General features: G+C 40.0%; 1 long non-coding RNA gene across 1 annotated transcript in view; it reads right to left on the bottom strand.

Moving 5' to 3' along the window:
* Nucleotides 1–15,720: 15,720 nt before the first annotated feature.
* The window catches only part of LOC117672051 (uncharacterized), a 31,710-nt gene continuing 20,497 nt past the window's right edge, over nt 15,721–26,933 (bottom strand). The window contains exons 3-4 of the long non-coding RNA XR_004593107.3: nt 17,367–17,477; nt 15,721–16,144 (exon numbers count right to left, since the gene is read on the bottom strand). This is a non-coding gene — a long non-coding RNA (uncharacterized LOC117672051). The remainder of the gene's footprint in view (nt 16,145–17,366; nt 17,478–26,933) is intronic.

Raw genomic sequence — 26,933 nt, 5'->3', positions numbered from 1 at the left:
CATAGTGCTTTACAATTTACAGAGTCAGCATATTGCCCCCAACAATCTGGATCCTGAGTTTACCGACCTCGGAAGGGTGGAAAGCTGAGTCATCCTTGAGCCGGTTAGGATCAAATGCCTGACAGTGAGCTCGGTTAGCCTGAAATACTGCATTCTAACCACTGGGCCACCATGGTTCTTGTTCATTTATTTATTTATTTATTAGTTCGATTTATATGCCACCCTTCTCCAGAGGCTCAGGGCAGCTTACAATGCATTAAGCAATAGTCTTCATACTTTTGTATATACCTGCTTAGTAGGGCTTTTTGCCCCTCCCCCCAAGCAGTGTTCTATTTTATACAAAGTCAGCTTATTGCCCCCACTAACCGGGTCCTCATTTTACCTACCTCGGAAGGATGGAAGGCTGAGTCAACCTTGAGCCTGGTGAGAATTGAACTTGCAGTAATTGCAGGCAGCTGGCAGCTAAGTGCTACTTTAACAGCACTTTAGTCCGCTGCGCCACCAAGGCTCTTTTTGTTGTTGTTTCATGATGTTAAATGTATCATCACAGGTTGAAAACTATTCCAAGTAAAGCTACCTTTTTCAATTGACTGATGATGATTTTTTTCAATGCTGATGGTGCTCAACTGATTATTTATTATTATTTTATCCTATCATTTTATATAATACATAACTCAAGATGGTAAGCATACCTAATGCTTCTGCCTCCTATTGTCCAAGTAACTTGATGAGTTTTTTCAAGTAACTTGACGAGTTTTTTCAAGTAACTTGACGAGTTTTTTTCACTTGAGGAGACCATGGCCTAAGATACTTTTTTAGGGAGGATGACAATAATAATGTAGTGTCATTTTCAAAAAGTTTTCCTCCAGAATGGAGAAGAGTTTAAATAACTATTCTCAGTATCAGTATTTTCCAAACAGTTTTCTGAAATGAGAACTCTTTCATTTCAGCAATGTCAGAGGGAGTCACACATGAGGCCTGAAAATTATGAAAGAAGTTTGCACTGCGTATAAAACTCTAGATGAAAATAATTTTAAGTCATGATTTTTAAAAATGAGCAGAAGAAAACAAAAAGTGTCAATAGCTCTGAGCAACTTTCATTTACTTATTATAAAACTTCCCTAGCAAAGTTTCTCACAAATAAATGGAGCTGATAGTGTTTTCACCAAAGACAGCTGCTATGATAGCTTTGCTTTCCTGATTATGAATGGCACTTAATGAAAATAGGTTCAAGTTGATTAATATTACAATCAATCCAAACATGCAGTTTTTGCATAGGTGAGGTCTGTTTACATGTCTGGCTTAGCCATTTACTAGAAAGTGATTCACTAGAAATTACTGGAAAATACACTGCTCAAAAAAATAAAGGGAACACAAGCAGAAGACATCCGAGATCTGAATGAATGAAATAGCCTTATTAAATACTTCGTTCTTTTCATACAGTAGTTTATACACTGCTCAAACAACTAAAGGGAACACAAAACTACTGTATCTAACGAACGAAGTATTTAATAAGGCTATTTCATTCATTCAGATCTCAGATGTCTTCTGCTTGTGTTCCCTTTATTTTTTTGAGCAGTGTACATTGTAAATGGAATAGAAGTACCATTTGCCAATTATGAATGTTCCATTCTTTAAAAAAGTACATAGAAACATGTTTAATATTTGTCTTCCCAATTCTTTCCATAGAGAGCTATGCATATGGTACAGTAAATCAAAGAAAGATATTAGCATGGTGCTTGGATTGTTCAACCGGCTTTATGGCCAGGTCTTTAATTTTAGTCTCACTTTATGTTCAGGGATACAACATAAATGCTTAATGGCATCCATAATTAGATTCTAAAGTTGTCCAACCAGTGATGTCCAGGAGCAAAATTTGTGTTTCTTGCTCAAAGCAGGTGTTGGTAATGAGCAAAGAATTATAACCTTAAAAGAAAAGTATGAATGTGTACGCAGATGCTCCATCTTGAGTGAAAATGGTTATTTATCTTCATGGGGAAATCTGTATGCTGAGAATATTTTGGAATAAGCCAAAATAAACCATGTCTCCATTTTGCCTCCCACCTTCTGGGCTTCAGATTTTTTTCAAGGACTCAGTGGCTTTTCAGGTTCCCTCCACAGGAATGAGTAGGAGGACCTTTTGCATATAACCAAACCAGAGGTGGGTTCTACTTACTTTTATTACTGGTTTGTAGCGGGGCTGTACGTGCACTCTTCTGCGCATGCGCAGAAGCGTTTTGATGACATCGGGCTCGGTGGGCAGAGTCTCCTGCCAGTTTTACTACTGGTTCTGTAGAACCGGTGCAAACCGGGGGCAACCCACCACTGAACCAGACAAATGAACACAACATGAAAGAAAAACACGAGGAAAAGAAAGGAGTTTATTTTGTCTTTTAAATGGAATAGGCGTAGGGCATTTTTGTGAAGTCCTGTAGTTTGGGAGAGGCAGTGATCATTGTTCCTTATTCTGAGTACTTTTGGGGGTGCAGTTTGAAGACGGTCTATGACTGTCTTCAAGATCCTTTTGAGGGACTGAGGGATGGATGGGATAGTAGTGTGCTACTGACCTCAGTTGTAATTTGATGAAACATTGAATTCAGCAACCCTATAGATGTTACCTAGTTGGGTAAAAAAAAAGTCTGCAAGCAAGCAACCAAATTCAGAGAGCACCAAGATCTCCATACTTCAATTTGCTGTATATCTTATGTCCATAAAACAGAAAACATTCAAATTACTTCCATGGCTGCTGTTTTAAGCACATTCAATAGTGATCCACATATACCAAAGTCTGATAGATCAGGGAGTGTGGAAATATATTAGGGATACATGCTGTAACATGAAAATGAATCTGCAATCAAAATTCTTTCAAGGTGTGAAACTAACTAAATAGCTATGGGAAAAGATCCTGTACTACCAATCCATTTATTCAAATGCTCATTCTGTTCCTGGGGGGAAATATCAAATTGTGTTTTAGAGAAGTGAGAGTTGTACAAAAATCAAGTTGAACCTGTTCTCTTTTTATATCTCTCTGTATACAGAGCTACTAATCAGAATTCAGGAACTGCCTGCAGAATGTGAATAGTTTTTTGACAACAGGCTGTGACTCATGATGGTAAGCTAAGTATCTCACAATGCACAGGCACATCTCTCAGTGACACAATAGAAGACCTATCTCAGGATAATGGCAGCAAATCCAGGCATTGTTACTGGTCAATGCATGGGGGTTTCAGGCTTCCAAAAGGCAGAAAAAGGGGTAGCATCCAAATTCTATTTCGATGCTAATAAAGAAATCTAACAAGCAATATCAAGCTCTAGCACTGACTGCCCTGATTTTTTTTTTAACCATTTCTAAAGAAGAAAAAAATTGTGTATAACACCTGTGCTTGGCAGATTGAGAAGTACCCTAGCAAGCAGAAATGTATATTTCATATGCATATTCTTATTCTAGTTCAGAGGTCAGCAACCTTTTGTGTATTTGTGTATGTGTGTGCAGGGATACAGGGGTGGGCTTCAGATCCTTTAGCAACGGGTTCACTGCCCCGTTGCTGGATGGATGTGGCCATGGTGGGTGTGGCCTAATTGGCTGCCTGCACCACAACAGGGGGCGTGTTTTCACCCTCCCCAGGCTCCGGAAGCTTTCCTTGAGCCTCCGGGAGGGCGAAAACTGCTTCCTCCAGGCTCTGGAGGCCCTCCGGAGGCCGGAAACAGGCCCGTTTCTGGACTTCTGAAACCTCTGGGAGGCCCATTTTTTGCCCTCCCAGACCCTCTGCACAGCCCCTGCACTTACCTGGAATGATGAACAGGCTGCGTGGAGACTCCTGGGAGTGGTGCGACAGGGTGGGAGAGGTGGGGTGGGGAGGGCATGGCCAGCCCGGGGTGGCATTTGGGAGCTCACCGAACCCCGGCGATCCTTGGCTAGAGGATGGCCCGAAAGCTGCCGAACCCCCAGGAGCCCACCCCTGGTTATGTGTGTGTGTGTGTGTGTAATACACAAACACCGAGAGAAATAGTCTTTCAAGATTTAGCAATCAGATCTTTTCACATATAAATGCCTTAATTTCACTTGCTTGTCTGAAATCTTTGGTTTTCTCCCTGAGATTTTCTGCAGATTTAGGGACTTCACAACATTTTCATTACTTTACCTAGCAGGGTTGTGGAAACTTTTGTACTAATACATGTCTCATTGCTAACCCTTGTTCTTGTCTGACTCTTTTCAAGCTACTGAAGACTGATTGAAGCATTTCAGTACAATGCCAGTACAGGTGTTTTTCTGGAATTTCTTGATAACTTTCTAAGGATATTTTAGCAGTTATTATGTAAACAAAAGGACTCTTAATATTTGGAATTCATACTGTATTTGTTCAGTGCATAGTTCCCCTTATGCCAATACCTTGAGGCATGTTACAAACCACAACACTCCCAAATATTTTTGTTAAAAGCTATTCCACCCTTTTTCTTTTTTTATCCACAGGAAAGTTATCTGTGGGTTATTGGTTGTTTTTAGTCTTACATTATTTCAGAAATCAATAAAGCTTCAGTATTCTGTTCCCGATTACTGCATTAACTGGGGACCAAAGTCTATATTAATTATTTGCTCTTCTTTCCAATAGTTAAGGGAGGGGGGGGGGAGAGAACAGTTTGAGATAATTTTAGTTTTAACTTTCATATGAATTATCTATTACAGGTATTTACGTGGTTTTCAATCTTCTGTATGTGTATGCATATATTGTTACAAACATTGGGAAAGGTGTCTGAATTTTAACTGAAATTTACTTTGGGGAGTTTTCATTTAATTAAATTCCTTGCCGAAATAATACTGGGAAATATTTCTAATAATACTTTAGGACTGTGAGCCTCATGGAAAATGATATTCAGGTGGTTCTTGACTTATGACCACGAGTGAGCCCAACATTTCTGTTATTAAGTGAGACAGTTGTTAAGTGAGTTTTGCTCCATTTTATGACCTCTCTTAGTTTAGTTTAGTTTATTTAGTTTATTTGATTTGTATACCGCCCTACTCCCGAAGGACTCAGGGCGGTGAACAGCCAACAATAAAATACATAAATACACAAAATTTAAAAACCCGATAAAATCAAATTAAACTTTTTGGCCCACACAAATTAAAATACCCCAATAATTTAAAAACAGATTAAAATTTACATAGTTAAAAAGGGAAGAGATCAGGCCAAGCCCGCTTGATGGAATAAAAAGGTCGTCACAGCACGGCGGAAGGAGCGCAGATCCGGGATTCTCCGTATCTCCGGGGGGAGCTCATTCCAGATGGTAGGTGCCCCCACAGAGAAGGCTCTCCCCCTAGGGGCCGCCAGTCGACACTGTTTGGCTGACGGCACCCGGAGGAGTCCCTCTCTATGAGAGCGTACTGGCCGGTGGGAGGCTATTGGTGGTAGTAGGCGGTCCCGTAAATAACCAGGCCCTAAGCCATGGAGCGCTTTAAAGGTGGTAACCAAAACCTTGAAGCGCACCCGGAAGACCACCGGGAGCCAGTGCAGCTCACGCAGGAGAGGTGTTACATGGGAGCGCCATGTCGCTCCCATTACCACCTGCGCGGCCGCACTCTGCGCCAGTTGGAGCCTCTGGGTGCTCCTCAAGGGGAGCCCCATGTAGAGAGCATTACAATAGTCCAGGCGGGAGGTGACGAGGGCATGAGTGACCGTGCGTAACGAGTCCCGATCCAGAAAGGAAGGCAACTGGCGAATCAGGCGGACCTGATAAAAAATCCTCCCGGTCACGGCCGTCAAGTGCTCTTCTAAACACAGCCATGAATCCAGGAGGACGCCCAAGTTGCGAGCCCTCTCCGTGGGGGCCAATGATTCGCCCCCAATAGTCAGTGATGGCGTCAACTGGCTATATCGGGACGTCGGAAACCACAGCCACTCGGTCTTGGATGGGTTGAGCCTGAGCCTGTTCCTCCCCATCCAGATCCGTACGGCCTCCAGGCACCGGGACATCACTTCAAGGGCATCGTTGGGGTGATCCGGGGTGGAGATGTACAGCTGGGTGTCATCAGCGTACTGATGGTACTCCACCCCGAAACCATGGATGATCTCGCCCAGCGGCTTCACATAAATGTTGAACAGGAGAGGTGAGAGGACCGATCCTTGCGGCACCCCACATATGAGGGGCCTCGGGGTCGACCTCTGTCCCCCTGTCAACACAGACTGCGACTGGTCAGAGAGAAAGGAGGAGAACCACCACAACACAGTGCCTCCCACCCCTAACTCTTCCAACCGGTGCAGCATGATACCATGGTCGATGGTATCAAAAGCCGCTGAGAGATCTAACAGGACCAGGACAGAGGAGCACCCCCTGTCCCGAGCCCTCCAGAGATCATCAACCAACGCGACCAATGCCGTTTCCATGCTGTACCCAGGCCTGAAGCCCGACTGGAACGGATCCAGATACGTCGTTTCATCCAGGTGCTGGGGGAGCTGTTGCGCAACCACACTCTCAACAACCTTCGCCACAAAACGAAGGTTGGAGACCGGACGATAATTTACCAACATTGCCGGGTCCAGGGAAGGCTTCTTGAGGAGAGGCCTCACCACCGCCTCTTTCAAGGCGGCAGGAAAGACACCCTCACCCAGCGAAGCATTTATAATCCCCTGGAACCAGCCTCGTGTCACCTCCCGAGAAGCCAGCACTAACCAGGAGGGACACAGGTCCAATAAACAAGTGGTCGCGTTCAGTCTAGCCAGAATCCTGTCCACGTCCTCAGGGGTCACAGGATCAAACTCATCCCAGATAACATTCTCAAGACCTGCCCCAGTCCCTCCCCCTGAGACTATCCAGTCGGAGTCCAGATCTTCCCGAATCTGAGCGATTTTGTCATACAGATATTGAACAAAATCCTTGGCTCTACCCTCCAAGGGGTCCTCCCGCGCTTCCTGGTGGAGCAGAGAACGGGTCACCCTAAACAGGGCAGCCGGGCAATTATCTGATGACGCAATAAGAGCAGCAAAATAGCTACATTTCGCTGCTTTTATCGCCACTAGGTAATTCCTAATATGAGCTCTTACCAGTGTCCGGTCAGATTCAGAAAGACTTGCCACAGTTGTTAAGTGGATCACTGCAGTTGTTAAGTTAGTAGAAAGGTTGTTAAATGAATCTGGCTTCCCCTTTGAGTTTGTTTGTCAGAAGGTCACAAAAGATGATCACATGACCCGGGGACACTGCAACTGTCGTAAATATGAACCAGTTGCCAAGCATCCAAATTTTGATCACATGACCATGGGGATGCTGCAATACTCATAAGTTTGAAAATTGCTCATGTCACTTTTTTCAGTGCTGTTGTAATTTTGAATGGTCACTAAACAGTTGTAATTCAAGGGCTACCGATATTAACAATTGGATTATTATTTGCTGCTTATTATTTCCAATCTTTTGAATCATTAGGAAGAATTATAAGAATTTGGGACCTGAATGTTTTCAGTGAAATTATCCTAGTTTCATGGTGGCTCAGTGGCTAAGACACTGAGCTTGTCAATTGAAAGGTCGGCAGTTCGAATTCCTAGTGCCACATAAAGGGGTGAGCTTCCGCCGCTTGTCCCAGCTTGTGCCAACCTAGCAGTTCGAAAGCACCTAAAAAATGCAAGTAGAAAAATAGGGACCACCTTTGGTGGGAAGGTAACTGTGTTCCGTGCGCCTTTGGCATTTAGTCATGCTGGCCACATGACCATGGAGACGTCTTCGGACAGCGCTGGCTCTTCAGCTTTGAAATGGAGATAAGCAGTGGTGGGATTCAAGTAATTTAACAACCGGTTCTCTGCCCTAATGATTTCTTCCAACAACCAGTTTGCCAAACTGCTCAGAAAGTTAACAACCGGTTCTCCCGAAGTGGTGCAAACTGGCTGAATCCCACCACTGGAGATGAGCACCACCCCCTAGAGCTGGGAACGACTAGCACATATGTGCAAGGGGAATCTTTACCTATCCTATTTTCAATATATGTAAAAATGTCATTTAGGACAATAAATGTATTCTTATGGCTTCTAGCTGACTTCTGTTGAATGTTAACGTTCCTAATACAGTGGAAGTACATGGATGGATATTCATGTACTCAACACTGTCTTATTTTGACTGTTTCAAGATGTACTATGTTTGCTATTCAGATATCTTTGTAGCTGGTTCTCCCATATGTACTGATATCCCTACAATTTTCCTTGTTATGCTATTTCATGAACCACAACATATTAGTCATCTGTGAAACATTATTTTTTTCAGTCACTGAACACAATACTATGCCTTGAGAAGGAATTAATGCATTTTACAAGGAATTAATGCACTGCAATGTTTGTAGTTTGATATTATACCAGGGCTTAGCTCAGTGGTGAATTTCAATTTTTTTTACTACCGGTTCTGTGGGTGTGGCTTGGTGGGCGTGGCATGGCTTGGTGGGCGTGGCAGGGGCAGGATACTGAAAAATCTCCATTCCCTCACCACTCCAGGGGAAGGTTACTGCAAAATCCCCATTTCCTCCCAATCAGCTGGGACTCGGGAGGCAGAGAATAGATAGGGCGGAGCCAGTCAGAGGTGGTATTTACCAGTTCTCCGAACTACTCAAAATTTCCGCTACCGGTTCTCCAGAACTGGTCAGAACCTGCTGAAACTCACCTCTGGCTTAGCTGGATACTTCCATTGGTGGTGGGTTGAAGTTAATGCCCCAAATCATGTTGAAATTTATGGAAAAGAACCCATACAAAATGTGAAGTCCAACATTAGCAGATTCTAGAAATCTCAGTGCATGCATCTATTTGCAGAATTAAGCAGACCTTCTGAAGAATTTCTATACTGCTCAAAAATCTTTCCTTCCTTCCTTTATTGCAAAGTCCAGTCATACATTTTGGGCTTTCTCCTCTCTATGGGCTAAATTGGTTGGGTGCTTCCCTTCGTTAATCAGTCAAGGCCCAGCTGTTCTTCAGGCCAGAAAGATTTAGAATTTTCATTTTTCATGTAAAAAGTACCTCTAGAAAATGAATTCTAGTTTTGGGCCAGTCAAATGTAGAATGTTGTGCAAATCTACTTAAGAAAAATGATTGTTCTATTTCATTTTTGCTCTTTTATATTACCCCAGCTTCTTCAAGTCATTTTTACTGATTTTATAATCTGGACTCTAGGAGGGACTATATGCAGTATAGCTCTTCTGGTTAAGCTAGATGGTCCAGCTTCATTACATTTTTCAGATGTTAGAAAAGAATAATATCTGGGACGGTGATGATTCCAAGGTTGCTGTTGTTTTCTGAAACATTCAGACACTCTGGATTAATAACTAAACCCTATTTCTGAAACATTTGTGCTACTCAAATTGCAAATGGCAAAGTTTGCCCCATTTTACAAATAACCATTTTAGAGCTGTCTGAAAACTTTTCTCTGTCATAGACAAGAGTGAGCTGCTGGGGGTTCGTAGGGGTTCAGGAGAACCTCTAGCTAAGATTCTGTGCAGTTCGGAGAACCCCCAAATCCTACTCCTGGCTGGCCCTGCACACCCCTCCCCTCCCCTCCCAGGAATCCCCATGCAGCCCGTTTTGGATGCAGGTAAATGCAGGGCACTCGTGGAGGATGAAAAACAGGCCTACTGGAAGTTCCGGAAGGCTGGAATCCAGAGGGCCTTCGGAGCCTAGGGAGGCCATTTTTGCCGTCCCAGAGGCTCGAGGAAAACCTCTGCAGCCCTGGCGGGGAGGGCAAAACGCCCCCCCCCCACCATGGTGCAGGAGGCCAACTAGGCCATGCCCACCCAGAAATCAGGCAAAGAACCCCTTGCTAAAATTTTTGAAGCCCACCCCTTGGTCATACATCATCTTTCTCTGGAAATGTCTACCAGTAGCTTCATAATAGCAATGGATACGATGGAGCTTACAATGGCAAGGTTGGCTTGGCCTCCCTCTTTCTCTTTCTCTCCTTTTTTCCCACATTCTTCTCTTTCATCCTCCACCTTCCTAGCCACCCAGGGAGATTCTAGGAAAAGGACACTCAGTTGCTTGGCAAAGAGCTGATTAAATGTCTGCAGAGAACTTTTAAAATCCATCCTCAAATCCATCCTCTGCTCAATTTAGAGGGGTGTTTACAGTCAGGGAATTAAAAGCAGAATCTCTTGCAAATTGATCAAGTGTGGAAAATATTATTTTATTTTATTGCATTATTTAGCTTCCCCACAACTCGGAATATTTTAAATGGTGCTTTCAGAACATTTTTTAAAAATAAAGGTCAGTTCAGTCTTCCTAGAAACTATGATCTCATTCCCATCTGTTGATGTTTTCAGGTTTTCAACTTCCTTGTTGGCTTCCTGCTATTTTGAGCCAATCCTTTGTATTCTTCTATATAAATAGGAGACAGGCTAGGGTAATATTAAAATGCTGCAAGTACCAATTTTTTATTATGTGGGATAGGTAGTTCTTGTCAAGCAATGCCTACAATCCTGGAAACCAGATAGCCAATGCGGCCTTCGTTATGCAATAAACAGGATTTGTCATTTTGTGCTATGTTTTTAATGGTAGCAGGGAACTGAATAGAAATACTCATTCAAAGCAACTATAAAGTCATTTTTGTGCCAATCAACCAAATGCAAAAACCAAAACTGTAAATCGAAACTATAATCTAGGTATACATTCTGTGTAACTAAACTCTCCTGAGCTATTGTGAACTCTCTATTAACATGGATGGGTATGCACCCCCATCCCAATTTGGAACCAATAATTATATTTATAATACATGGCAAAAGAATAAATAAAGGAATCAGCTCTAAAGTATGAAAGGGCATATTACTTAGTACTTACATACATCACATCAAACCTCTTGTTAAACTGCATAAGCAAGGTGCCAATATTACTACTTGGATACTAGTGGTGTTCCCCCGTTGCATCTGCCACAATTCCTGATATGCTGATTTATCATGATGAAAGCAGCGATGTTTTTAAGAGAGATAAGTTAAAAAAACACTGAAGTTTATGCTAACAGTATATACTCCCAACAGGGTCATCTGGGGTAGGAACAGCTTCTAGGTTGATCAACCCAAGTAATCGGACACCAATACTGAATAACAGCAATGTAGGAAGATGCTAGAGGTAGATTATCACTTTACGGACAATGACAAAGACACCATTTCATGCTATGTGAGAGAAGAGTATTTTTCCAGGAAAACCACATGGATAGACAACATTAAATGATGGATGATAAAGTGCTAGATGATGGTGGTTTCCAGCATATCAGATCACATGGCACTCAACATGCTTCTGAGGGACAGTTGAGGGTCTTTCAGAGTACTAAAGGGCTTTATGACATTGTTGTTAATGTTACCATTCAAGAAAAGAAAATCCAAGACAGAATTACAGTGGGAATTGGAATTGGAAGAACACAAGAAAACTCATGTTTTCTCATGAGGAAAGATTAAATGACATTCACACCTTAGGGGTCAGCAAATTGAAATGGACTGGAACTGAACACTGCCAGTCAGAAGATATATTGTTTGTTACTCAGGACATAAAAAACAAAGAAGGAAGAGTCGCAGTCAGAAAAGATACAACAGAGACTGTGCCTGAGTTCAGTGTAGTCAATTACCCAATAATATTGGTTAGGCTTTGCAGGCAATGTTTTAATATAATGGTTATCAAAATGTATGCTGCAACCACTGATGTACAAGAAAAGGAGGCTGGTGAGTTTTATAATCAAGTTCAGTTTGAAATTGACAGAATATGGAAGCAAAATATGCTGTATATAATTGAGTCTGGAATGCCAACCTTATAAATAGCATGGAAGAAAAGATAGCTGGATTGTGTCCTAAAAAATAGAAATGAAGTAGGAGAACAAGTTATCCATTTCTGCCAATCCAGTGGTCTTTTTCTTTGCTTCAAACAACCAAAATGATGTCTATATACATAGAGATCATGACATAGAGCCCCAGAAATAAAATTATTGGTACAAAGAGAGGGAAGAACTCAATTATAACAGCAAAGACACATCCAGGAGCCAACTGTGGACAACACGTGAACAGCTCATGTGCAAATTTCAAGTCACACTAAAATAGAATAAAGCAAACCAGTTTCCCCAATACAATTTTACTCACTATTTTCAGGGAGGGTGGTTGATAGAGAAGCAACAATTCTGGAATTAAATCAAATAGGTTGTTAAGGATGAATGGAAAAACAGACTACCAAAATCAAGAAACAGAATAAACTAAACTGGAGGTCAGAGCAAGAGTGGAAATTGCCAAGCAGAGAAGAAGATATCTGTAAATACAACAGTTTTAACAAGATATTCTGATTCACAAAAAGTTTCCAATCTTGAAATTATATGCAAAAGGATGTCAGTGGGACAGGTCCAAATAAGATCAAACAAAGATAGAAGGAATCTACTGAAATCCTGTACATCATTACCATGTTTGAAAGATATAGGAATTTATGGAACATCTACCAAAATATGGCAAGGAACAGAAGAGCAAGAATAAGTTGCTCAAATCTGGAGTCTGGAGACAGAGTGATAGAAATAGAGACAGAGAGAGAGATGAAAGAGGCGGAGAGAGAGAGAGACATACAGATATAGCAAGTTCCTGAGAAGTTTCTCAGAAACTGATATTGGACTACTTCAGCTGTTGGTTTTTCTCACAAGAATTTTCTTATGTTAACACCAAAGGATATGCACTATGATTACTGAAATTTCTGTTTGCAAAGCCACAAATCATATTGTTAGTCCTGGATTGAAAAGAAATTGTTCCATTCTTCACACTAGACACAACATTGGTAAAGGTACCCCTGAGTAAAACGCACAAATTAGAGATTTAAGATTTGTTGTGAGATAGAATCTGGCTTTGAGCAATTTTGGGAAAGGATGAATTACAGACGTAGGAAATAAATAAGTCATGAGTTGCTTAACTCTTACAATGCATTAAGTTATTCCTGGGCAGGTACAGCAAAGGATTGCCAGATGTCCCCCAAGATGAAATCTCAGTGTCCTTAACAGCCCTATATAGGGGGAAGCTCTTGTAATTAACCATGTTGGTTCCCACCCATCTTGCATTCTCTGCTTTAGTTTTTCTTCTGCATGAGCAGGAAAAGAGAGGATTCACTCAGAGCCCTGCATCTCCCCACCAGAGGATTCTCTGACAAAGAAATGTTGTGACCCTAAAAGAGAGAAGATGCTCATCATTAGCCTGTCAGTTGTTGCTTGTGGAACCTGCTGTTAGTTTCTGTGCTGATGTTCTAAATAAGCTCACTGAAGCATGAGTACTTTGTTCAATCAAGCTTGGTGTTAAGACCTACTAGGGTGCTAATAATTGCAGAGATTGGTAGTGAGCCAAGAGCTCTGATCCCTTCTCACAGAAGAAAGCACTATGTTGGTCACTGAGTTTGATATGGATTTGTGCTACTAATTTTTTAAAAAAGAAATGATTGCCTCCCATAATTATGACACTCTTGTTACGAAACTGCTGTAAAGTTAGACATGTGTGTTTTCTTTGTGTTCAGCACATGTCATCTGTGGCTAGATTTCAGGTTCTCAGGAAGTGAGATGGGAGGGGATTTGCAGACTAAAATTGTAATTTATGTGCATTTATTTACATCTTAATATGGAATCCGTTGAAAGCATAATACTCCAGAGAGATAATTTAGCAGTGATGCAACATTGCCCATCTCGGTGGGAGGAGAGTCAATTGCATCTTCAGATAAAGCAGAATGTAATACTTGCAATTCAGTATAAATTATATTTACTCAAAAGGATAGTTCCATGAAATTGGATGGAGATTACCCCAAAGTGAATATGGTCAGAGTTACAGGCTCCAGGCTCCACACGAATCTCACTTCCACTTAAAAAAAAATCTTAACTTTTGGGAATGATTTATATTTTGAGTATGAAATTAGTAGTACAAACCATCCTTCAGTGTTGGTTATATTAGCAATCCATATCAGTTGGCCCTGGTAGAGGTATTGTCTTTTCCCTAGTAAGAGAAGTTGGTTTTGTTGCAATCAGACAAGTCAATTTTGCACAACACTTTTTGAGTTACTCAATTAAAGACTAGTCCAACATGAGGAATCAGCAGCATCTTCCTGTGAACTGGGATTCATGTGAGACTGTAGGAGAAGGAACTGCAGAACCTGGGGGTGGAGTGAAAAGTGAAATCAGCCTAGAATCCCTGCATAGCCACAAGTGAACTAAGACACCCCCTCCCTTTGAGTACCCGTTACTTCTTATCTAACTCTCACCAGGTGCAGGCCATTAGTTAAGAAGATTTCTGTGATAGGCTTTCAGCAATAAATCAGCTTAATTGAATTTTCATGTGGACTTGGTCTTTTCCACTTGATGAAGACTGAAATATATCCATGAAGCCAAGTTGAGCCTTCAGCATTAGTTATATCAAAATCTCTTTGGTCCAGGGAAGTAACTATTTTGTCATGCAATTGAATGTCCAAAGCAATTAACACAGTTAAACATTCTTTAAGGGCAAGCACATGATAGATCTCTAGATAATGTATATATAAAAGTTTCTGTCCACCAAGTGTATAACAGCAAAAAATGAAAAGCATCTTTTCTTTAAATCAGATTGCTTAGGAGAAAAAATCATGAGAAAAATCAGGAGTGAGTGTTTTTATGAGAGATATTTTAAGTTAGGATCTTGTTAGAATTCTTGGGCTGAGCATGTACTTAGAAGCAGCTTGCAACTCAGTTTACATACTAAAGTTTTTCCTGTCTCAGATGTTGCGATTAGAAAATAAGGACTGTTAAGCTGAGAAAAGCTGCATGGCATCAGAAGTGGGTCTCAAGGTGTCATTGTACTGCTCTTTTGAATTCAGTATTTGTCCCTTTATGTGAGCTGCATATGCTGAGAGTAGACTTAACAGAAAGTGTTCGGTACACCTGAAAATAACATTCTGCTGTGATTCATTGCTATTCCTCCAGGAATGAGACTGATTTAACTTGTCATGTTGAGAGTTATGTCTTTAAAAAATACAGGTTTAGCATTATTGCCAAAACACACTCCTTACTTCATTTTCCTACATAAATACGCTGCTGAAAATAGGTTGCAGTACGAACAGTTGGTGACTCTACTGTAGTCATTCTAAGGCAGGGCTGTCAAACTCCTGGCCCGAGGGCCGGATGCGTCATGCACTGGCCACCCCCACCTCCCTTTTAACGAAGGGGAGGGAAGTCCTGATACATCACGTGATGGCGCCATGATGACGTGAGTTTGACACCCCTGCTCTAAAGCAATGTTTTTTTCAACTTTGGCAGTTTGTAGATTAAATTCCCCAGCCAGCCATACTGGTTGGGGAATTCTGGGAGTTGAAGTCCACACATCTTCAAATTGCTAACATTGAGAAACACAACTTGTTCTAAAGGGGATGTAGGAAGGTGAAATGGGTAATAAGCAGTCAGTACACGGCATGTGTCAGCAAGTCCAAATCTGCCACCGAATGTGTACTTGGCTAGAACTGCAATTAATGCTGATTATATGATGATATGATAATATAAAAGATGAGGTAAACATATGATGATAAATATGTTTCCAAAATATATGTTTGTCTTATTCATATGCAGCATAATTTTATTTGTATTTGTTATTGTTCAATTGTTCACCCGCTTCCGATTCTTTGTATTCTGATGGGCATAATTTTATGACGACTGCATCTTTGAGTTTTTGTAAGTCCCTTCATGTGTCATCAGTGCTAGTAGCCAACTTATCCTCTCTCAGCGTTGTTTTGATTGCCTTTTCAAAAGTAAGGTTAAATATGTTCTCTAGGTCTTATTCTTTAGTAAGTATGTTTTTCAGATGTTAAAATTACTGGTAAATTCATCATGTGAGTTGGAAGCCACTTATTTTTTTCCTCTTCACACTGAACATTTAATGAAGTCCACAGGCTTTATGAATGCATGAATCCTTTTGAGCTTCTGTAGGAAAGAGTCCTTTTGATCATGAGCCCTAGAAATCCTGAAAGTCTTCACTCCATGTATTTATGCTTCATGTACTGATTCCTATTGGAAGACCTATTTCATGTATATATATTAAGTGCAAAGTACTATACACATCAAAAAATCCAGGTTCAAATCTAGGAATGCATCCGAAGCAGAAGCTTGATGGAAGATAGCTTTCTTTGTTCTCTTTCCAGATGTTCTTCAGTCTTTTCTTCTTAGGATTTAGAAACTACAGAAACATAAAAGGGAAAAGAGAAAAAAGAAATATGAAAGAACAAAAAAGAAACAAAGAAGAAGACAAAGAAAGATATCTAAAGAAGAGACTTCCAATCTTTAACAGATTCTTTAACAGATTAAGAGTTGGAAGGGACCTTACAGGTCATCCAGTCCAATCCCCCGCTCAAGCAGGAGACCCTTCACCATCTCTGACAAATGGCAGTCCAATATTTTCTTGAAAATCTCAAGTGATGAAGCTCCCACAACTTCCAAAGGCAAGCTGTTCCATCAGTTGATTGTTCTCACTGTCAGAAAGTCTCTAGGTTGAATCTCTCCTTGGTCAGTTTCCATCCATTATTCCTTGTCTGGCCTTCAGGTGCTTTGAAAAACAGCTTGCCCCCCTCCTCTCTGTGGCAGCCCCTCAATATTGGAACACTGCTATCATGTCTCCCCTGGTCCTTCTCTTCACTAGACTAGCCATGCCCAGTTCCTGCAACCGTTCTTCATATGTTTTAGTCTCCAGTCCCCTAATCATCCTGGTTGCTCTCCTCTGCACTTTTTTCTAGAGTCTCAACATCTTTTTATAGTCTGGTGACCAAAACTGGATGCAGTACTCTAGGTGTGGTCTTACTAGGGCTTTATAGAGTGGTATTAGTACCTCACTTGATCTTGATTGTATCCCTCTGTTAATGCAATTTAGGATTGCACTGGCTTTTTTGGCTGCCGCTGCACACTGCTGGCTTATATTTAGCTGATTGTTCACTAAGACTCCAAGATCCCTCTCACAGTCACTGCTATTAAGCCTGGTTTCCCCCAGTTTATATGTATGCTTTTGTTTTTTCTTATCTAAGCGTAGGACCTTGCTTTTCTCTACATTGAAAATCTTCTTTGTAGCAGTTACAAGCACAGTAATTACCATTTCTGCCCTCCCAAATTACACATTATGGTTCCCTTCTTCCCATAATCAAAACGTTTTAATCAATAAATCCAAAAATCACAAATCATTTTTATCCATTTTCTACAAAAAGTCCATAAAGAGTCTCCAGTCTTTTATAAATATCCCTCAAGTCTCCTTGGATATTGTAGGATGCGATATCTATGGTTCAAGAGGAAAAGAAGCTAGTTTAACATTGGAACGAGATCCATTTCATGAGTGAACACTCTAATCAAAGGAATTATTTTCCCACTTGGGTAAGCGATTCCTAACATCCCAGATGTTCATGCTATTCACTCACCCTGTGAGGAGAGGCTTTGGATAGAGTGAAGGGGAATCACTCTTCTGCTGTCACTTTTTTGGATCCAGATTATAATGTGTGATTTATTCCTTAAACTGATGGTAGACAAACCTGGAAGAGAATGGCAACACATATTTAAATTAATTATAACCTGATGTGGTTTAAAAATAAAGCATTTCCCCCTGATCTATTTTATTCTTTGTTTCTTAAAATGAATTGTCTCAGTAAGCCATATATTACATTATGCTTCTCGCTGTTTATTGTATATAGAGATTGGTCTGACAAGATGTGTTACTTATTTCTATCATTATAAAGTTATTTATTTTGGGAAAGAAAGACTAGAAAGAAACAAAATCTAGTACAATAAAATGTAAGTTATCCTCACCATATATAAAACTAGCTGATTTTGTAACATTTATCATGGATCAGATTATAAAACTGTCATGATCAACTCCAATGTAGGGAGATAAATTTCTTCTTTTCACTGTATTAAAAACAGTAAGAATTCTCAGATATCTAAGGAGGTGAAATAGTTTTGGGCATCATACATAAGCAATGCACCATATAGCAGACTATATAAGGGAAGGATGGATTTTAATAACAATTATTACATCCATTGGGATTGGCCGGTCCCACCGGCAGAGGAGGCATGCTGCAGGTCCCGTCAACCAGATTATTCTGTCTTGCAGGTCCAGGAGGAGGGCTTTCTCTGCTGTTTCTCCTGCCCTCTGGAATATCTTGCTTCCCTGAAGTAAGGTTGGCCCCAACCCTCCCATCCCATCCTTTTGTAAGGCCTAAAGACTTAGCTCTGCCAGTTGGCTGGGGCCCCAATGGGAGAACAGCAAAGTGGAGGTAGTTGATCAAGTAACAACAGACCCCACGTCCCCCCATTCTGCTCCTGTTCTCCCCACGTCCTTGACTTTAATCTTTGGTTTTAATTTATTCAATTTTTTAATTTTAGATATATGTTTTTATGTCTGTAAGCCTCCCAGAGTTATCTTAAGGTAAAATGGGTGGCCAATAATTTTTTTAAATAAATAAAAATGTTAAGTTCCTTTGAAGAATCTGTTGAAACTCATTGAAAGTAAGTCTATTTAGTTTATTAGTGGAGTTTATTTAGTGGAATTTATTAGTGGAATTTATTTAGTGGAGTTTATTAGTGGAGTTTATTTAGTTTCAGTGGAGTTTATTTAGTTTGTGTATGTGTGTGTGTGTGTGTTTGTGATGGGCATGTGCATTCTGCCATTTTGGCTTTGCCATAACCCATAGCAGACTCTTCTGTTATAATGTTTCTTAGATCCATGGAATAAGATAATCTTCTATGAAAAGATTTTACAACACCCTAAAAGGTGTTGTAATCAGATTATCTGATTTCCAGTTTAGGGACATATTTGCTTGAGGTCACTTCTATCTTTTGTATTCTGTATGAATATTATTTGGAGGTGCTCCAAATTGCTACAGTAACAAGTTCTCCTTCTTCCTCTGAATTGGTTGCGTCAACAAGATAAATCACAGATAGCTGACAGGAAGTTCAGCAAGATAAACCCTGCCCACACATGAGCCCAAAAATGTTGTGCAGGTAACAAAATATCAGTTGACCATGCTAGTAGCATGGGAGGAAGACAGAAAAGAAATCAGCCACCTCTTTCTTGCTATCTCAGGGCCACTCAGATTTTGCAGTCCAGATTTAGCTACCCTACCCCAACGTCTGATTTATGTAATCGTAGACATCATGATCCAGTTACAATGCAAGAGCAATCATACCGAGGCTAGTTGTCAATTGAAAAGTCTGGAGCATCAATGGCAGCTATCTAAACCTTCCCACTGGTCTCTGGCTTTTAGCTACCTTTTAAGGGAAATGCGGGCACTGGTTAGTTGCTACTAACAACTAATCAGTGGAATGGCTTGCTTTCAGAAGTTGTGGGTGCTCCATCACTGGAAGTTTTTAAGAAGAGAATGGACTGCCATTTGTCCAGAATGGTATAGGATCTCCTGCTTTAGCAGTGGGTTGGACTAGAAGATCTCCAATGTTCCTTCCAACTTTATTATTCTGTCAAATTGACCAAGTCACTCAGTTTGCTTTGTGCCTAAGGCAGGACCAGAACAGTTTCTAGCCCAGAGCCTTTAGCCATTATACCAAACTGGCTATCTACAAAAAGTTTATGTGGTAATAAAAGTTTATATTTTTGAGATTCTCTGGAGTGTTATTTTATTATTTGATATGACATTAAAACAGTTCTCCTTGTGGAAGTGACATGTTGTGAGATGCTTCCTTTTCCTGATTTAAAGTCTCAGTTTAAATAATTATGAACAATATTTAGGTTTTGAATAGGAAATCAAGTATATTATGTCTATAGAGTTAGTTTTTTCCCCCGTGGAATTTTAAACAAGACTTGATCTTGCTAACTCTCATACCTTTTTCTATGATGTTTCAGTAGCCTGAGATGAAGAAACCACATATTTTTAAAAAGAATTTTCAAACAGACCTCTTAACAAATGCTCTCAAAGGAGTGTGGTCATGCATTTCAACTTTCTGGCTGCCTCCGGTTTGCCCTCTTTTGTTCAACTGTTTTCCCAAAAAAAGTTGGGAGTATCCTAATCCTCAATCATCAAATAGTTAATGTGAATTTCCCTAATAGCAAATTGTTTTCTATCCAAGACATTCAAATATTGCTGTGCCAAACTACCAACAAGAAAATAAGGCTTTCTAATATTTCAGAATTGGCTAGATGATGGTTAATATTACACTGGGAGAAAATACTCAATTACATCGGGTTTATTATGGGGCTTTTGAATTAATTGAGGTGGTAAAACTAAGTGTTGCTTTTATACTGCTCCCTTTTCCTGTATGATGACCCACTTCTTAATTTTATTGTCAAAGGGGAGTTTCCACTGAAAAGTTATTACGCATTTTCAAAGCTTGCTCCACCCTCCTGTTTTTCAATAGGCATTCCTCTTTCTCATATCCTTTCATTCTTCGTAATCCTTAGCTACACCTAGACCTTGGCATGATAGTAAAAAGAATTGAACACAATGGCACAAGAATGCTTGGCTCTGACTCTTTTGCTGTCTGCTTGATGTCATGTATCGAGATAAACAGCATCATGGCTTGAACTTGGAGATAAGCACATAGGCTGATTTCTTGGGAACAGGGATAAAACTGGGGTTCCAAAGATATTGTAAATAATTAGTGAAGAAAGACAATATGAAATAGCTCAAAGATCAATCTTTTACTGTACAGGTAGTCCTTGACTTATGACCACAATTGAGCCCCAAATTTTTGTTGCTAAGTGAAACATTTTTATGTGGATTTTGCCCTATTTTATGACTTTTTGTGCCAGAGTTGTTAAGTGAATCACTGCAGTTGTAAAGTTAGTAACACAGTTATTAAGTGAATCTGGTTTCCCCATTGACTTTGCTTGTCAGAAGGTAAAAAAAAGTGATCACATGACTCCAGGGCACTGCAACCGTCATAAATACGAGTCAGTTGCCAAGCATCTGAATTTTGATCATGTGACTATGGGGATACTGCAACAGTCATAAATGTGAAAAATGGTCACAAGTCACTTTTTTCAATGCTGTTGCAACTTTGAATGGTCACTAAATGAACTGTGGTAAGTCAAGGACTACCTGTATTGTGGCTGATGAGGAAAAAGATTGAAGCTCAGATTCAAACACAGACTCTCAACTACATATTCATCTGAGATACTTAAATCAGAGAACAGGTAAGTACTCTACCATCTCAAGTAGTGGCAGCTGGTTTTTCTGGTTGAGTCTCTTGGCAGAATCTGCTGACCCAACACATTCTGTCCTCTGCTGAGAAGTTTTGCTGTTTCATCATTAGTTAATAGCTGCAGTTTCCCACTGCTGTGTCAGAATCAGATGTCAAGCGATGAAGCACTAACTTCAAAAAAGCAAAGCTCTCTTTGATTGGGGAGAATTTGAGAATGAAGGAGGCTCATTGACTCGGTAGCCCAGACCAAAGATATTATGATTGGAGAAGGTTTTCAGGCAATAGATGGACTGTCTCCTCCCCATCTTATTTATTTATTTATTTATTTATTTTATTTATTTGTCAACAAGTACAAGGAAACAAGTAACAGTAGAGACATAGACATGGACACATTAAAATTTTTTGGCACAAATAAAAGGAAACAAATAAGCAAAAACATAACACATAAAATGTACATAAAATGAGTACATAAAATGAGTACATATAAATGGGAACAGTAGGACAGGGACAGTAAGCATGCTGGTGCGCTTATGCACGCCCCCTTAGGGACCTCTTTAAAAACATGAAAGGTCCATGGTAGACAGTTTTAATGTAAAGGGTATGGGGATTAGAGAGACTAACAACAGGATCAGGTAGAGTGTTCAAGACATTTACTACTCTATTGCAGAAGTCATATTTCCTACAATCAAGATTAGAGTGAATTACATTGAGTTTGAATCTATTGATAGCCCTTGTGTTATTGTGGTTGAAATGAAAGCAGTGGTGGGTTACTCTCGGTTCACACCGGATCACAAGAACCGGTAGTAAAAATTTGTAGTAGTTCGGAGAACCAGTAATAACATTGGCTGGCCACGCCCCCGAACTGGTCCCCGGCCTAATCGCCGCTCACTTACCCCGCCCACCTCATCAGAGGCTTTTTTTTTTTAACTTTTAAAAGCATTTTTTCTACAACTTCTTGGGCCAAAAAAATGCTTTTAAAAGTAAAAAAAAAAAAGCCTCTGATGATCGTGTGGCTCAGATGGGATCGTCAGAGGCTTTTAAAAGCATTTTTTTCTGCAATCTCTTCAGCCGAAGAGGTTGTAGAAAAAAAATGTCTTTAAAAGCCTCTGGCGATCCCAGCTGAGTTGCCTGATCGTCAGAGGCTTTTAAAAGCATTTTTTTCTGTAACCTCTTAAGGTTGTAGAAAAAATGCTTTTAAAAGTAAAAAGAAAAAAAAAGTTGGCCACGCCCACCCAGTCACATTACCCCCAGAAAATAAGCCACGTCCAAAGAACCGGTAGTAAAATAATTTAGAACCCACCCCTGAATTAAAGTATTCATTTACAGGTAGGACATATTGGTACATAATCTTATGAACTAAGCTTAGGTCGGAATGTAGACGGCGTAGTTTGAAGCTATCGAGGCCTAAAATTTCAAGCCTGGTGGTATAGGGAATTTTATTTCGAGCAGAAGATTTGAGTACTCTTCTAGTAAAATATCTCTGGACCCTCTCTAATGTATTGATGTCTGAAATACAGTGAGGGTTCCAGGCAGATGAGCAGTATTCAAGTATAGGTCTGGCAAAAGTTTTGTATCCCCTAGTTCAGGGGTGGTGGCCAGCTTGGCTGTCTCAGGAATTCTGGGAGTTGAAGTCCACAAGTTGTAAAAGGGCCACAGTTGCCCACCCCTGCCCTAGTTCGAAGTATAGCATTACCAGAGAGAAAACTTTGTAAAATAAGATTGACAACTCTTAATGCCTTTTTTGTAATGATGTTACAGTGAGCTCTTCTTGAACCATTTTGTCTGAAAACTGCCTGTGGTCTAATTTTCATGAATCAATATCACTGTCTATCAAGAAAAGAAAATCACAACCTTGTGAGTGATATTTCCCTGTCATATGACAGCAATTAATGGTTCACATTTAACAGTACATTTTTGATCTGTTCCTTAATTATGTTTCATTTCATATGTCTCATGGGTACATCTCAGAACTATTACCTTTGATAAGATGTACGAGCCATGATTTCCATTTCTTTATATGCACTCATATAAATCTTGTTTAATGGGTATAGCTGGACAAGATGAGGGTTGTATAAAATTATTAATGGAGTAGAGAAACTGGAGAGAAAGCATATACAGGTAGTCTTCAACTTACAACCACAATTGAGCCCAACATTTCTGTTATTAAGTGAGACATTTGTTAAGTGATTTTGCCCCATTTTATGACCTTTTGGGCCACAGTTGTTAAGTGAATCACTGCAGTTGTTAATTTAGTAACATGGTTGTAAAGTGGATCTGGCTTCTAACAAACTTTGCTTGTTAGAAGGTCACAAAAGGTGACCACATGACCCCTGGAAACCGCAACTGTCATAAATATGAGTTAGTTGTCAAGTATCCAAATTTTGATCACAAAACCAGGAGATGCTGCAATGGTTGTAAGCATGAAAAACGGTCATAAATCATTTTTACAGTGCCATTGTAACTTTGAATAGTCACTAAACAAATTGTTGTAAGTCAAGGACTACATGTATTTTCTTTTTTTCACAATTTTAGAAGAGCCCAAATGGGCCGCATTTTGTGGAAAATCCCAAAGGGAAAAAATGGAAATCATATTTTGTTTGAAGATAATTATTTTTCCTATTCAATTAAAGCCAATTTGATGAATTACAAAAAAGAAAATTTGGAGCAAATAGCTTGAAACCATACAAGGTGGAGACTAAACAAATTCCAGTCTTGCCTGATGTACTGATCAGACTATTTGGTTTATGAATAAACCACATCATAATCCCTTTGGCATGCTCAATAGCTTGTTTACTTAAAAATCCAGAGGAACTGAGGTGCTTAGTTCCATGAAAATCAATATAGGGTTTTCCTTCTTGGTTATCTCTCCAGAAATGAGCAGATGAGAATTCCTGCTCTTAAAACTTCACCTTTAAAAATTAAAAACAATTCCACCAAAACATTTGCTCAGTTGGATGGGACTGAACACAAGTTGCAGGTACTTTTCTTTAAAAAAAAAACAAAGACACAAAGTGGTCAACATAGATATAGTAAAGCATGCAAGGGGATTTTATCAATGACCAATGGTCGGTCTGGCAGAAACCTCCCTGGAAACACACATTATAGAATTTTCCTTTCCTGTCCCAGTATTAACTCTGAAGAGTTAATCAGAAAGTCATCCAATATTACTGAGCTACGGTTGAGTAAAATTTAATTAAAGTCTGATACAGCCTGTGGAAGGGTGTGCCTTGGTTTCAGTCAGGGTTGGAGCATTATTAAATACCTTGTACCTCAAAGAAAACACCCACTTTTGAAATCAGTGATACCAGTGACATAAGATTTGTAACAGGAGGCTGCATTCCTCCAAGGAGGGGGAGATATGCTCCCTGCCAACCTGATGATTAATGCGATTTCAAAACACCACCAACCAATTACGATGGCTAGCAAGCTCAATTAATAGGGATGCGTAACTACGTCACTGTTATTTGGGTTTAGTAGGCCAACCAGTGACAAATGCAGTACTTTTGTCCTGGGAAGCAAAGATTAAACATCTCAGATAATAACAAGGAGCCCAGGGTTTTTTTTGTTTTTTTTAATGTTTCGTAAATACCAACTTCATTATCATGGAACTCTTTAATTTCATGCATTCCTTTGCCCATTTTTTTTTCCTTTGAAAAAATACTATTTGATCTCCGACCAAATGCTCTTTGACAAAACTCCCTGCCTTTTGAGATCAACTGCACTGCCTACGTGGAAAGAGAAAGCAAACTGACAAAAAAATATTTTCCCCTGAAGAAAACAAGCGGTTTGCGGGTTTCCAAACCTCTCAAGCTCTTGGATGTAGAGTTGATATGTTTCTATGTCATTTGATTACTGAGTGCTTTCTGAGTCACAGCTGAAGGTGTGCCCTGACTCAGTTGAAAAGCACTGTGTGTTATCAACTGCGGTGCTGAACATTTTTTCCTCTGGGGTTGGAATGAAGCTATTCACTTATGCAAGTCACCAATCACTGATGCACAGATGAAGAAAGAGATGGAGTGTGAACAACTCTGCACATCACACTCAGTCCTAATCAGTGCAGCGCCCTGTCGACATAACTATGCTACAGTCTCCTTTTCATCTTATTTCCTGTCTTGGCAACCAAATCTGCATCTGGCTCAGTGAAAGCATTGCTCCTTATAACTACATATTGACACAATCAATAGATCCATTCACCGAATCGCCTTTCATCCATCTGGATATTCCTGACTTGGCATGTAACAGCTAGAAATGTCTGGTTAAGGGACTGTTAATTCATGGGCTTACGACAAGGCTTCCCTGCCACGATGTATGGTGTGGCTGCAGTCTTTTGTACAGTGATCCATTAATCTGCTGCACTGCTTGGTGATGCATTGCAGTGGCTGCTGACTGTTGCAATGGATCATGTCTAAGTATAACAGGGCTGTTATAAGGGTCTTAAATCTTTATCTGGGAACTGTTTCACTCAGGGGACTGTGAAATACAAGCGATTATGCTTGCCTGGTAACTTAGGAGCCACTGTGGTTTAATGGTTATGGTATAAAATCTGGATCTGGATCTCCCCTTTGCCCTCATGTCTAGGACTTATTTATTTGTTATAGAAAAGGGAAATCTCCACCTTCAAAGTATGAACAATGATTATATAATCTCATATGCTTATAGGGAAAGGGAAAGTGGGAGGGAGGAGGGGAATAGCGGAGAGGAGAGGAGAGGAGAGGAGAGGAGAGGAGAGGAAAGGAAAGGAAAGGAAAGGAAAGGAAAGGAAAGGAAAGGAAAGGAAAGGAAAGGAAAGGAAAGGAAAGGAAAGGAAAGGAAAACCATGGCTGATTAACTGGGAGACTTTGGGCCAGTCACTCTCTCACTAATACATGATTAAATAAAAAGTATTTAATGTCTATCCTGGTTTTCCTCCATGATCTCAAGGTAGCTTGCATGAGAATCTTCCTTACTACAACCCTGTAGCAGTATCCCTATGAAGTAGCAGGGATGACAGTGGCTCAAATTTGCCCAATGGGTTTACATTAAGGACTAACTTGAACCTGTGTCTCCATAATCCTAGTTCAATAACTTAAGCACAACATTGTGATCTTAACCACAAGATGTTTTTCATGCATCCTTCTTACTAACAACATGATAAATGTGAAAAGTGTCAACCACTGCTGCCACATCTCACTGAAATTCAGGTGTTTCACATCCAAGCAGTGTGCCCATGAAAAGAGTTTGCAATGCTTAATTATCCAAATTTTGTCCATATGTGTGTGGGAGTTCACAGTGCTCTGTGGGATATATGTCAGAGTAAAGGTACTTGCACATGCTTGCATATGAACTATAACTTCAGTTTTTAGAGACTCCCTATATTGGAAAGGAGCATTTTAGTCTCACTTCGAAATATTCCAAAGGAAAGTATCAGATAGTAATTTGTGAGTTAAGTCTGCAGCACAATATTTTGTTTCCATACTGAAGTTCCTGAGTACCTGGGTCAAGCCTCTTAATTTCGACACCACATCTGTAACAGAAGAATTCTATTAGCCTAATTTACAAGGAAACTGGAAGGATTTATTTATTTAATTTGCCACCCATTTCATCACGAAACGACTCTGGGTGCATTACTACTAAGATCATATCAGTTTTCAGGTTATTTGACAATCTTGCCAAACTTAACAATACAGTGTGCAATAGAAACTTTCATATATTTCTTAATGGTAGGGGGACAGTTAACACAAGGAAGGTAGTTACTTCAAGAATATATGAACATGAAATTAGCATGTACCCCCAATGATATTTTCTATTCTGTTCTGAATCACTCTCTTGCTGCTTTCTGGTATTTTAGAGAAAAG

This window comes from Pantherophis guttatus, chromosome 1 (assembly GCF_059756535.1).
Source record: "Pantherophis guttatus breed Tessera chromosome 1, ASM5975653v1, whole genome shotgun sequence".
NCBI classification, from domain to species: Eukaryota; Metazoa; Chordata; class Lepidosauria; order Squamata; family Colubridae; genus Pantherophis; species Pantherophis guttatus.
This window is presented reverse-complemented; position numbering and strand designations above follow the sequence as displayed.